Source organism: Anopheles maculipalpis, chromosome 3RL (assembly GCF_943734695.1).
Source record: "Anopheles maculipalpis chromosome 3RL, idAnoMacuDA_375_x, whole genome shotgun sequence".
Taxonomy (NCBI): Eukaryota; Metazoa; Arthropoda; class Insecta; order Diptera; family Culicidae; genus Anopheles; species Anopheles maculipalpis.
The window spans coordinates 56,786,129-56,798,196 of NC_064872.1; the positions used below are offsets into that span (position 1 = coordinate 56,786,129).

Here is a 12,068-nt window from a genome sequence, read left to right on the forward strand (position 1 = left end):
CACTCTGGCGTACCTCTAAGCAGGTATCTTGGACAGCTGCTATTCGTGCTAGACATCAACGTCCTGTCGATTGTGCTTGGTACTGATGACGACTTTCTTTCGCGAATGATGCAACAATTGTCAGAGGACCATCGATCTCTTCAAGCTACACTGTGTCAGTCCGATAACTGGTGCAAACGCAACGCTTTAGCTCTTTGCATTAACAAATGTGTTACTATCAGCTTTAGTCGAACGGGAGGCACTCTCACTCTCTTCCTACACTCTTCAGCTACGAACAAATCGGACGGATTCTTGTGAGAAAAGATCGTGTCAAAGTTCTAGACGTTCTTATTGATATGAGACTGTCTTTTGAAGATCAGCTCGATCATGCCGCGGCTTGGTGGAACCAATTGCTAGGTTTGGTTATAAATATGACGCGGGAGTGCTATGATCCTCGCTGGCTACAAACTGAACTATACGTCCAGGTGTTTGCTGCTCGTGTTGCCGTAGCTTGAAGAACGAATTTCGTCGTCGTTCTCAACGGTTTCGTCGATTGTCCTATGCTCCTGGCGTCGGTGGCCCTATGCCAGACATGTCGCTCCGGTTGCGAGTAATGCCTAGTAACGGGCTCCAGACCAGAGCACCCTCTGGCCCGCATGTATCGTCTCCTCAATTTAGTTGGTGAGGCGTTTCACCCGGGGATGCTAGTGTCAGAAGAGATTAAACGTAGCTCGAGAGTAAATCTGTCTTATTTTATATATTTATTATTAAGTATTACGACACGTCGCCGTATTGTCAAGTAAATCTATCTGCTGTGTGTTAAACTGTACGTTAAATTTCTGTAAAATTCCTGTCGCCGACAACACCGAGAGGGCAAATCAGTCCGTCGATTTCGAGTAAATAAACAAATTTAAATTGGTCAGCAACAAAGTGGCGAGCAATAGCGTTAGATCAAGCCCTAAGGTCTCATCAACATTTTCTATACAAAATAAGGAGAAGATACTGTTACGTTATAGTTACGTTTTTGCTTAGAAAGATCTCTGAAATTGAGAAACATCCACAAATACTTCAAGGGTTAAACCCGCTCCACCGAGCGATATATTCTTAACGCTACCCAAACGCTTATTAGTTTTACAGTCTGTGAATCAAAAAAGCAACCAAGCGGAACGGTGGAATTGAAGAAAAAACGGGGCTACAACAGCTCGCTACCGGACCTGAAACATCAGGAAAGCCCAAACACAAACTATCGACCGGGCAGGGAATGCAAAGATGAAACATTAAGCAAGGAAGAACTAAAAAATCAAAGCCACATCGCTATGAAAAGCATATACGATCGATTTTCGTCTTGCTAAAGGTCAGCTAGTGATGGTGTGATCGTAGCTCGATCCCGGAGCTACTTGCCACAGAGCTACGGGCAGGGAAAATGGGTCCGTCTTCGAACCGTACGAACCAAGGAAGGAGACGAGTAAAAAGACCACCTCAGCCATCATCAACCGACCGGAATGGCGGAAAGTTGGCCGAAGCATATTGGCCGGGGTGGCATATAAGGTGAAGCGCAAAGAATCGCACAAACACACAAAATGGCAATGGGAATTCGGTACGGCTACGCATTGTACGCGTTCCGCTCGTGTTACCGGTTCCCGGCATGTTGTGCGTGCTTGTGTGCGTTGTTTCGTTCGAACGTTTGTTGTTTTTTTTTACCAAAGAAGTTTTTTTGTTTTGTTTCGTATTTTTTACACTAGGTTTCTTTGTGTTTTGTCCCATTTGGTTATGGGCGGGGGGTGTCTTGTGTCTTTGACTTGTTTTCCCCTTTTACTTTCCTTGTTTTCTGTTTTCTCACCTTGAACTAGTGATGTTGTTTTTCCTGTTTTCTGTTTTGCTAGTTTGTTTGTACGCAATAGTTTGCTTCAATCAGTTTTCAATTTATTTTTCAATCCTCTTCTCAAAATGTATATTTTCCACACTAAACGATTTGTGACGCAAAATGGGGGGGTCAATGGTAGATCAAAAGTAGAGACCATTCGCGTACATCTCCTGGCGTTGGCTGCGTGCGTGTTGTTTATACGAATGGCTGCGTGCGTGCAATTTACAATCTCTTGAGATCTTGGTCAACAGTGCCTGACGCGTACGGGTCAGAGTAATGGTGGGAATTTATGTGTGTGTGTGCCCTTGCCAGTCCGCTACCGTGCCACCATTCCATGGGCATGGCATGGGTTGGGTGCGGTCCCAGAGAGAGGGCCAGAGGTGGGTGTATGGGTCTGCCCTTCTCTTGCACTGTGACAGCAAACCGGATGGAGCAGGGTGCGAAGGTGATGGACGAGTACACGCAAGGGAGGTACATCCATCGATGTCGAGAAGTGAAAGGCATCGTTCAAGCTGCGAGTTTCGCGAGGGCCTAGTCAACTTCAAACCCAACCCAACCCACCTCTGACCCACCCCAAGTGTCCCAGGGCGAGGGTATGCGCCTAGGGCGGACAAAAGAGAACGGATATCGCAACAAGACTTCCTTCGCACGGACGAACGGGAGGGAGCTGTGAGGTGCAGGTGTGCACGGTGCATCCGATTGGTCAGTGCAAAACTGCCAGGGCCCTCTTTGTGTCACGGCGTTGCATTTACTGTTGTTGGTTGGAGTTTGGTGTTTTGTTCCTTTTGCTTCCCAGCCCATCCAGCGCAAAGCAGCGGCGATCCTTTCCGAGAGGGTGTTGGTTGGCGATGGTGAAATGTAGTCCAAATGCAGATCGATGGTACAAGGGAGGGGAAGACCTTGACGGCAACTGTTATCCGACGCCGCAACCTTTTCGGGGAACTGGACCTGGGGCAGGGCAGTTGCAGTTTTATCCGCGTCACTGGCTTTGGATGGACCAAACAAAGGGCACCGTGGGGTTCAGAACTGGATGATGGAACGTGAAACGTTTAGCAGAGCTGTCGTGCTAGCAGTTCCGTTTTCAAGAGATGCATTAATAGTGCCTGGAATGCCAAGGATAGAATATTGACAAGTTTAATTCTATCAAGTTGTATTTATTTTTAATAATAAATATGTTGTATTATTATTAACGAGTACAGAAAAGCATAACGCGCAAATATGTAAAACAAATACTTCATTATTATTGAAATTTAAAAAAAATATTAATGCACGATCAAATATTGGATCGTGAGAAGGTTAGCAAGCAAATACGGAGCCAACTAACTAGCCATCGTATCGATCATTGTAGTACAGTATAGGAAGAGAAATAATATTACTAATCGGTATAACTATAATTTAGGTACAAAATAGAAAACCTAAAGCTGCCCCGAGTGAGGATCGAACTCACGACCTTAAGATTATGAGACTTACGCGCTACCTACTGCGCTATCGAGGCGATATTTCCTTTTCTCCTTGCATTAGCATGGGCGGTGCATCGTTGCTCACACGCTCGCTTGCTTTGCACTAATTAAATTTAAAACTCCCTAGTCGCCTGAATGTTTATAACTTTCGCTTGATTATGTTCCGTGCTGTAGGTTATAATTAGACTCATCGTTGCACGACCGTTGCCGTGTGGTAGATCGTTTGATCTTTCAACTGTGGATGCTCATCCGCTTGAGACTTAGGACATCGCAGTATGGCTTAGCGATAACAGCAGGTATTGAATGTTGCTGGGCGACTAGATTTGAAAAGTTTCCATTCACATCAACATCCCGTATTGTCTAGTGGTTAGGATATCCGGCTCTCACCCGGAAGGCCCGGGTTCGATTCCCGGTACGGGAAAGACGCTTTTTTAATAGTAATCATGTGTTTGTGGTGGATTGCATCGGGTTTTTTCAGTAAGTTGTTTGTGGTAAGTGTGCACCTAGAATTTGCTTCGTAGAACATTATGTATCATTATACATAAAAGTACAAATATTCAAAATAATTTGTGTAATCGGTTACTACGGTTACTCAGTAATTTTAATATTACAATTTGATTCTTAGAAACACATACAATTAGAAGATTTGTTTCAACAGTCAATCAGTTGAATAAATAAATTAAAAAGGATGATATTTGGCCAAAACTTTTAAAAGATGTAATCTTATTTGACACTCATTTTATTTGAAGGTGAAAAATGAAGTCAAAATACTGTAAGTAAGATTCAATATGATGTCTATAACAGTGTATCAACCCTTAAAAAATTGAAACCATAATTTAAACTGGTTGCAATCAAATCAGATGACATATTACTACATTGCTGTAAAATATTCATAGCAAAAGTAAATGACAGTAAAAAAAGACAAGTAAGAGTCTAGAGAACAAGATTGTAATTGTTCCTGATGTTCGTCAGTCGACTGTTTCTGACACAGATTGACGGTGACCAATAAATCAAACTAATGAAATCGGACTTCATCTTAAGCATGTGGATAATCTCTAGGTTTCTAGAGCGCTCCGTGGGTTTGCCAGTCACCCACCTGAAGCACTAATTTCGTAACATTTCCATCAGTTCACAGCAAAGATTGTGACCCGGCGATATGCATTCGCGGCAAGTGACATGAGCAAAACCGTGCCCTATGTAAAGCATTTTTAGAAAAAAAAAAGATGTCTAAAAACAAAACCCAAAATAAAATCCGACACTACCTTATGACATACGGGGTCAATGTTTTTTCGCGCAACAATCACACTCCATTCATTGTGTGGCTTTGTGTGTTGAAGCTTTTTTTTGTTGTTTTCTTTTGTTTCATACCGGTTGTCTCCAACCCAATGATTCCTCGCATAATTGTACGGTTACGCGGGCGGGGACTTGGAAAAGCCTAGCCCTTGCCTTCCACAGCATGGCAACACTAATTACGATCATTGTTTTGGTTGTTTCCTCAGCCTTCCTACGATGGACACATTTTCCACCCTCGCGAGCACGAGCAAATGGGTGTACCATGCACGGCGCAAAAGGAAAAAGCGTACACCCACTTCGGAAATGAGACGCCCACCCAAAAAAACAATAAGCACAACTAAAAGCTTCCCAAACATGAAAATGAAAGGGTCGAAGGCCAGAACTGTGTTGGATGGTAGCGCGTGGAGGGGGGGGGGGGGGGAGGAGGGGGGGAGAGTGAACCGACAGCACCAGTTTTTGGACATTCTGTCAACAAGTTCAAGTTCAATGTCTGCTCACTGGTGTACCGGGGTGAAACAATGCAACGGTGCTCATTTGAATAATAAAGCAAGTATTACCGCAGACCAGGAGATTTTAAATAAAATGGCTTATGCACTTACCTTCCAAGCATTAAGCCAACGCAACCTGCAGTCCACCAGACGAACGTTTCTTTGTTGATCTGTAGCGATCGGTCAACAAACTCAATCGAGCTGCGGGTTTCCTGTAAATGGTACTTTATTGCTAAACCATTTTATTACGGGACGTAACGCCTCACATACATTCTTTAATTAAGACATTATTTTATTGAACGTTGACCGATGTTTTAATGTTAATTTTTTTAGACTTACGCTTTTTTGATAATTATTTTTCTAATTAGTGTGAACAGTATATTTTTATGTTCAATTAAAAAATACCCCTCAAATGTTCGTATTTCAAATTAGTTTTCAATTCTCAAATTTTTTGTAAAGATTGGCTTTACAAAGTATTTGTAAAGTGTAGAAAGATTGTAAAGTCGTAAAATATCTTTCTACATTCAAACTAGTAGTAGTCAAATACTAGTTAAAAGCTTCTATAGCTGATCCAAAGCAAAGAAATTGTTGATAAACAGTGGTATCAATTCGAAAAATGATTAATTCAAATTTAACTGAGTTGGTTTTTAAGTTTCTTTTTATCCAATTACTTATTTGGTTATCTAGAACCAGTAAAACCCATCTCCTAGATGAACCCGCTCCACCTTACCAACAGTGGAAGCGTGGCGCCTCCACCACGAAAGAGGCCCCGAGCTGAAGCCCAAAACGAAATGATTTTTGTAAACACTGGTGGATCTGATGTATGAAGTCTGGCCCCCCGATGCATCCTGCTAAGAAACCTAATAAATAATCTGTTTGAGTTATTTTTATTTTAATGTACTAGCAACGAATAAAACTATGTTAAAGCACTCACGCCCTTACAACACGTTCTAGAGTAACGTAATTTGTTGACGGCCCCTGAGGCTAGATAGTTTTGGTCTTTATAACCGAAAGTGTGAAGTGTTTCATACAAAAAGGTATACAGAGTAAATTAAGCACAGAAGATGCTATAAGTTTCTGAGTCTATAATTATCATTAATTAATTAATATCATTGTTTGTTAAATCCGCAATTGTTACATTCAATCGACAATCGAGAAATATTAACTGAGTTTCAATAAATCAAAACTTTGCTTAGCTGTTTTATGTTTGAATTAAAAGTATTTTGTTAAGAGTCCTTTAACATTTTTCGTTTTTTCTGCTGCAATTAAAACACAACTACCATTATTTTCACATGGAAGCATTTTAAATTTTAGTTTACACGAATATGAAGCACAAACAAGAGCACATTTAACATGTAAGCTAAAGTTTGAAAAGACAAAATATACATAAAAGTGCTTAAAACAAGTAAGACATGGCGAAATGAAACGGTGAAAAAGACAAAAATTTCATACAAACGATGGACAATCGGATTCATAGATATGTATACATTTGGAAAAAGAAAATTCCAAATATTCAAACTGAATAAAAATATGCAATTAGTCCATCACGACTTGAAGTGCATTACCACAGTGCACGTTGGGAAAACAAACAACGGTATACCATACCGGTCATCATATTGACAAATAAAAAGAAATATGTTTTTTGAATTCTATGGAACTATGAATTTTCGGACGTTACACAAATATGCATCAATTATTAGTACAAATAATTTAGAGCAAAAGCGAAAAGCATGAGCATAAGGCAAACAATGAGTTTTGTAACCGTTAAGCAACAATACATAAAATGTAATCATAAATTGATTGAAATAAAGATTTGCATAAACTTTTTATCTTACCAGCAAATGATAATCGCATCTATCCATGAGTTAATTTTATTTGGCTTTCGTTATTTGAAAAGGATTTTTTGTTTTAAATGATTTTGTTTTTACACGAAACAAGAAGAATGTGAAGCTCATCGTATGAAAAGTTGACAACATTTTGAAATATGAATAGGAAAAGTATTTCTTAACGTATACTTTTTCAAAGACAGTATGGAGTCGAAGCAGTAGTAAAAATTGGTATGTAATTTATAGTTTTTATTCTATTCAAATTCAATTAATTTTAGTGGAACTAGGATGACTAGTTTATTCGTTTGTTACCTAACTGGCGTTTTTTATGCAAATTTTCAATGTATGGCCTAGCCATCATTCTTTTTTTATTATTTTGACGAACATTTCAAATGTTGTTCTTCTATAAAAGAAGATAATCGAAGGACTTCAAAAAAGATTAATAAAATGTCATAACTGGTCATTTTGATTGAGCTTAGAACATTTATTGCTATATGTTTTGATAACTGGTTTAGAAAGTATTCTAATACACACAGTTCCACCTTAGACAAGAATATATTGTAATTCGAAAAGAAGATAAGTTACAAATTGAACTCGTTGTAAATCGACTACCATCAACTATTGGCATTGTACAAATATAACATCGAAATACATGTATAATCGTACAACAAAGAAAGATAAAAATTAACAACAATACTAAAAACAAAGCTGTAAAATAAATTAACTGTAAAGTTTTCTAAATAATTAAGAATAATGAACTAACTATGTTAAAGTAAAACTTTATTTTATTAGTTTCGACCATAGCCTAACACTTTGAAACGTTTTTCTTGGTTTTTTGTTGCTGCCAAACTTTCCTTTCACTGCTGGGGCTGTGAGGTTCACCGAAAACCCCATCCAAAACGCCCACTACACAAACGCGCGTGGAGCGCAACGTGGGAGAGAGAGTTTTTGCTCGATCCTAATGGTGTACACGCTCCCCGTGTAAGTTCACAGCAGCCCTGACTCGGTCCTAGGCGATAGGAATCTCCGGCACAGGACACTCTCAGCCGAGTGAGTCGTTCAGTGGCCGTCGTGCGAAACGGAAGCCAGTGCCAGCGATACCAGTGTAAGGGAATCACGAGAAAGAAAAATACCAACAACAAAAAGAGGCATACCGAAACCGCGCCCTCCTTCCTTCACCCGCAACAAACACAGCAGGACCGTGCGTGTTTGAGTGTGTGGCTGTGCGCGCGCGTGTGTGTGTCTGTGTGTGTGCTGTGTGTGCTGTGTGCCGTGTGCCGTGTGCTAGTGCGTTTCGAGTGTGAGTGTGGGAGACAGCTTTCCCGAAAAAGCTTTACCGTTCGATTTTCCCTTCCAACCACAGCAGGAGCAAAGGCCCAAAAAAAAAATTCCCCCCACAAAACCCACCATCATCATCATCTTTGGGGCTCATAAAACGTGTTTTAGGATCGGTTTTAGTTGCGAAATTAATCCATCATCTGTCAGTCACAACTGACGGGAAGCGTTTAATTAGAAGCATTCCTTCCGTCGGGAGGCCGTGCGCGTTTGGTGCCAATGTGCAGTGCGGTGTAAGCGTGTATAGAGTTACGAAAAAGGATACTCTCCCAGCTAGGGACTCTTGTAGCATTTTTTTTTTTTGCCCCTTAATCTTCCTACTACAAATGCTGCTCAATAGCGGAGAAAAAGTCCTAGGAGCAGTGCAAAAAAAAAGGGAAGCCCCCGTTGCGTTGAAGTTGATCGGAAAACATCAATTGATTTTCGACGCAAAGTTTAGCTGACCTTTTTCATTCGATCGAATTGAGCATTCTGGATTTGTCGAAGCAGAAGGGATGTTCTAACATAAACAACTTTTAAAAGTGACAAGAGAACGCGAGCGAATTAAAAACTGGTCCACTGAGGCTAACTTGCGTCTTGTTCGAAGACTCGTGCTAAGAACCAGCACTTAAATAATCTTCCCCAACTGCGTGTCCCCTCTGCCAGTCGAATGTGTGAGCAAAAGTATTAATCAACAATCGTTACGTGGCGCGATAATCTCGGAGTCGAAGTTTCGATCCCGTAGCACATGCTTCATGGCTTTTCCGTGTTTCAATTGGAATGTTGCCACTTTTGCTTTGATGTTTTCTTGCTGGTGTGGTTGAGGAGTTTGTTCTTTGTGTGACATTTATGCTCTTGCCAACATCATCATCATCATCATCGTCATCGTCATCAGTATCTCATCGGTTAGCGAGTAGCGCTCCACACTGAATACCCGATTCCGATGGAGCTGATGGAGCTGAAGGGAGCAACCCTTGTCATAGGACACAACACAACACCATTTCGGAGAGTTCCTCCGTTTGCTCGAATGGACACAGGGAGTACTAGCGCTTTTCTAGCGATAGGTTTCCCTTTGGCTGCCTGATAAAGAGAGAGAGAGTGAAAGGATGCGAAATTGAGCAAAGTCTCAATGTAGGGCGCTTTGGGACTAGGTTATATTAAAGCAAACCAGCGGGAGAACCACTCTGTAATCGTTTTTGTATTGAACTCCAGCAAACAGAATTTCTTTAAACGTACCGAATTAACCGTTTTGAAGTAAGTTCTGTACTTGACGTTCGCACCGAAACACTCATTTCTCACTCGAACCGAACCGAAACTGGATACGTGTTCCGCGCAACAGATGATGATGATGATGATGAGGACTTCACGTGTAACGTTTGCGAACACACCTCCCGCAGGCTGTCTTCAAGGTAGCGGGGTGGGAAGGGTACATCTTTCGCCGACTCTTTTGCCGACTGGCATGCCAAAGCCAAAACAACAAAACGCCTATAATTGCTCACCTCGGTGGGCTCGTTACGCAAGGTAGCCCAGTGATGTGGGGGAAAAATCGATACCACATCAAAACATCAGGTGAAGGTTTTCGAGTCGACCAAAATGCGATGAGATTGGGGCAATCAGAATTTAGGCAATGATTCCACTTTGCTCCCATGTCCCAGGGCTAAGTATGAAGTTTTTTGGGATCGATTGATGAGAAGCAAACGGGGGAATCATTTACTCAAAGTTTACCAATTTCTTTGTAGCGAAAGTACTCAAAAATAAGAGTTTAAATTTGTGGGGACGATAAGAATACAATACAAAACGTTTGTATGATCAAATGATAAACATTCAAAAAAATCGTCCGTATCTGCCAATAAGCCCTTGCTTATTTGTTCTTTCATGGACAATTCTTGAAGCAGCTTACAGCCTACATCTGCTTATTACTCCTAACATCAAGGTGTAATCTAAACGAAAAAGTGGAGCTTTCTATGTACAACCAGGATTTACATAATTCATTTAAATTATACTATTACGGCTTACCGACGTATTGTCAAGGTACAAACAGATTTTGCTTTTGTAAATTTTATAGTAAAGTTATTTGTGCAGAATTTAAGCAACAAAAATGATTGCTTTGGGTAGAATGTTATGTAATTTAAGAATAACTAGAAAAACGGCTTCAAATTTCATTTACGAACAGTTTAAGGCAGAGGAGTTGAATTAAGGCTTTATCCTATTGCAACACCAATAAGATTTGTCAGACGTCGAGAGCTATTTTTGTTTGAAGTTTAACTTCAAAAATAAGAAATTCTTTGCTATTTTTGCAACAAATTTAAAAGGCAAAGTTTATGTCAGAGTAAGTAGAGGATTTTTTTTTATTTCGTGAAGGACGGGATGGCCGTATTGCCAATGAAGCTGATTTATAAGTTATTTAATTCATATTTTCCATATGGAAAATATATTTTTTTTTAAATCTGGTTTCATCTCCATTTGAAAGAGTTTGATAAAAATGTACCACTTGTAATCTTCAAAAATATTTAAACAAAAATCTTCAACAGAAACCGAGTAAATTCGTTGCCACCGCCACCATAAAATTGTTAATGATGAATTCATCTGTTCAAATAATAAATTCTCTTTCACATGATTTACAAAAAAAAGAAGAAAAAACACAGCCTTCACAAGTACACTTAAATTCAACCAAAAACCTTCGATGGAAATCGAGCCACCATGCTCCACTGTGGCTCGATTATGAAGGGCAACCAAATGTCCTTTGTGAATGGATTAAAATGGGAGTTATAACACAAAAGTAGGGGAAATAAATTTGTTCATTTTATCGGACGATGTGTCCGATGTGTCCGGGTACGGTTGGATACGGTGGATTGAAGTTATTTATAAAGCGCCCGATACCGATACCGAATCACTGTGAAACACAAAAAAGGGCCCAAATTTAGATTCTCGCGTGGAAAAGGTTGTACGCTGAGCAATAACGGCGGTTGTAGCAGAATTAAAAATTGTTTAATGTACGAACCATTGTGAGACAGATGTTTAAACTCTGACTTTGAAATCTCGATCAAGTGTCAACAAACGCCTTGATCGTGATCCTGTTTCTTCGCTGTTTTGTCAAGAATAATTGTAAACTCCACCATCCCCATCCGATGGCTCTCGTTCTCGCTCGCTCACCGATTCTTGCTTGCTCTTCGCCGCATGCTATGCTCATGCTGAAAAGCAATTGAGTTGCTAGAATTACAAAAATGGAAATTCACTCTCCTCACTCGCTCTCTCGCTCTCTCTCGTACAATCGCCACTTTTCTCCCATCTGGTGGACGCCTACGCACGCAACAAACTGTCAATAGAAGGCGCGTTGATGCTTCTTCATGTTGAAAAATGCTGTATTTGTACGACCGAATGTACCGACCGTTGTGTGCCCACAAACACAACCATCCAACCATGCGGTTTGCAACCTCCATTCAGCATTGGTAGCCCAAGTCCTTGAAATAATCCATCACGTACTGGGCGCCTCCATCGGTGGATGCGCACCTACCGAAACCCAGTGGGTGTACAGGTATATGTGTGCAGCATTATGGGGGTTAGCAGTGTTAGTAAAAGCTTTGTTTGTGTGTGTGTGTGTGTGTGTGTGTGTGTGTGTTTGAAGCTTATTCTGACAGCAAACAGAAACAATTTCTGCTCACGGCAAGCAATGTGCCCGCGTTTCCCACTGCTCCTTTCGCACACCCCCTTGCTCCCCCTTTTTTAATTCACCCATGTTCTCTATCATCCCTCCCCCGAAGGCTTTTGTTTCGCGCTGCTGTGTGTCAATGTTTCTTTCAGGCTTTTTTTTTCCTTTCTCTAATTTTCGCCCAATGCACCCATG

General features: G+C 40.7%; 1 protein-coding gene and 2 non-coding genes across 3 annotated transcripts in view; 1 reads left to right on the plus strand and 2 right to left on the minus strand.

Annotated features, from left to right (window-relative positions):
* Positions 1 to 12,068, minus strand: part of LOC126561676 (SRSF protein kinase 3) — a 415,191-nt gene that overhangs the window by 293,482 nt on the left and 109,641 nt on the right. The gene's annotated exons all lie outside the window — the stretch shown is intronic.
* Positions 3,266 to 3,338, minus strand: Trnam-cau (transfer RNA methionine (anticodon CAU)). The gene has a single exon. It is a non-coding gene; the product is annotated as a tRNA-Met (tRNA).
* Positions 3,653 to 3,724, plus strand: Trnae-cuc (transfer RNA glutamic acid (anticodon CUC)). Its single transcript has one exon. It is a non-coding gene; the product is annotated as a tRNA-Glu (tRNA).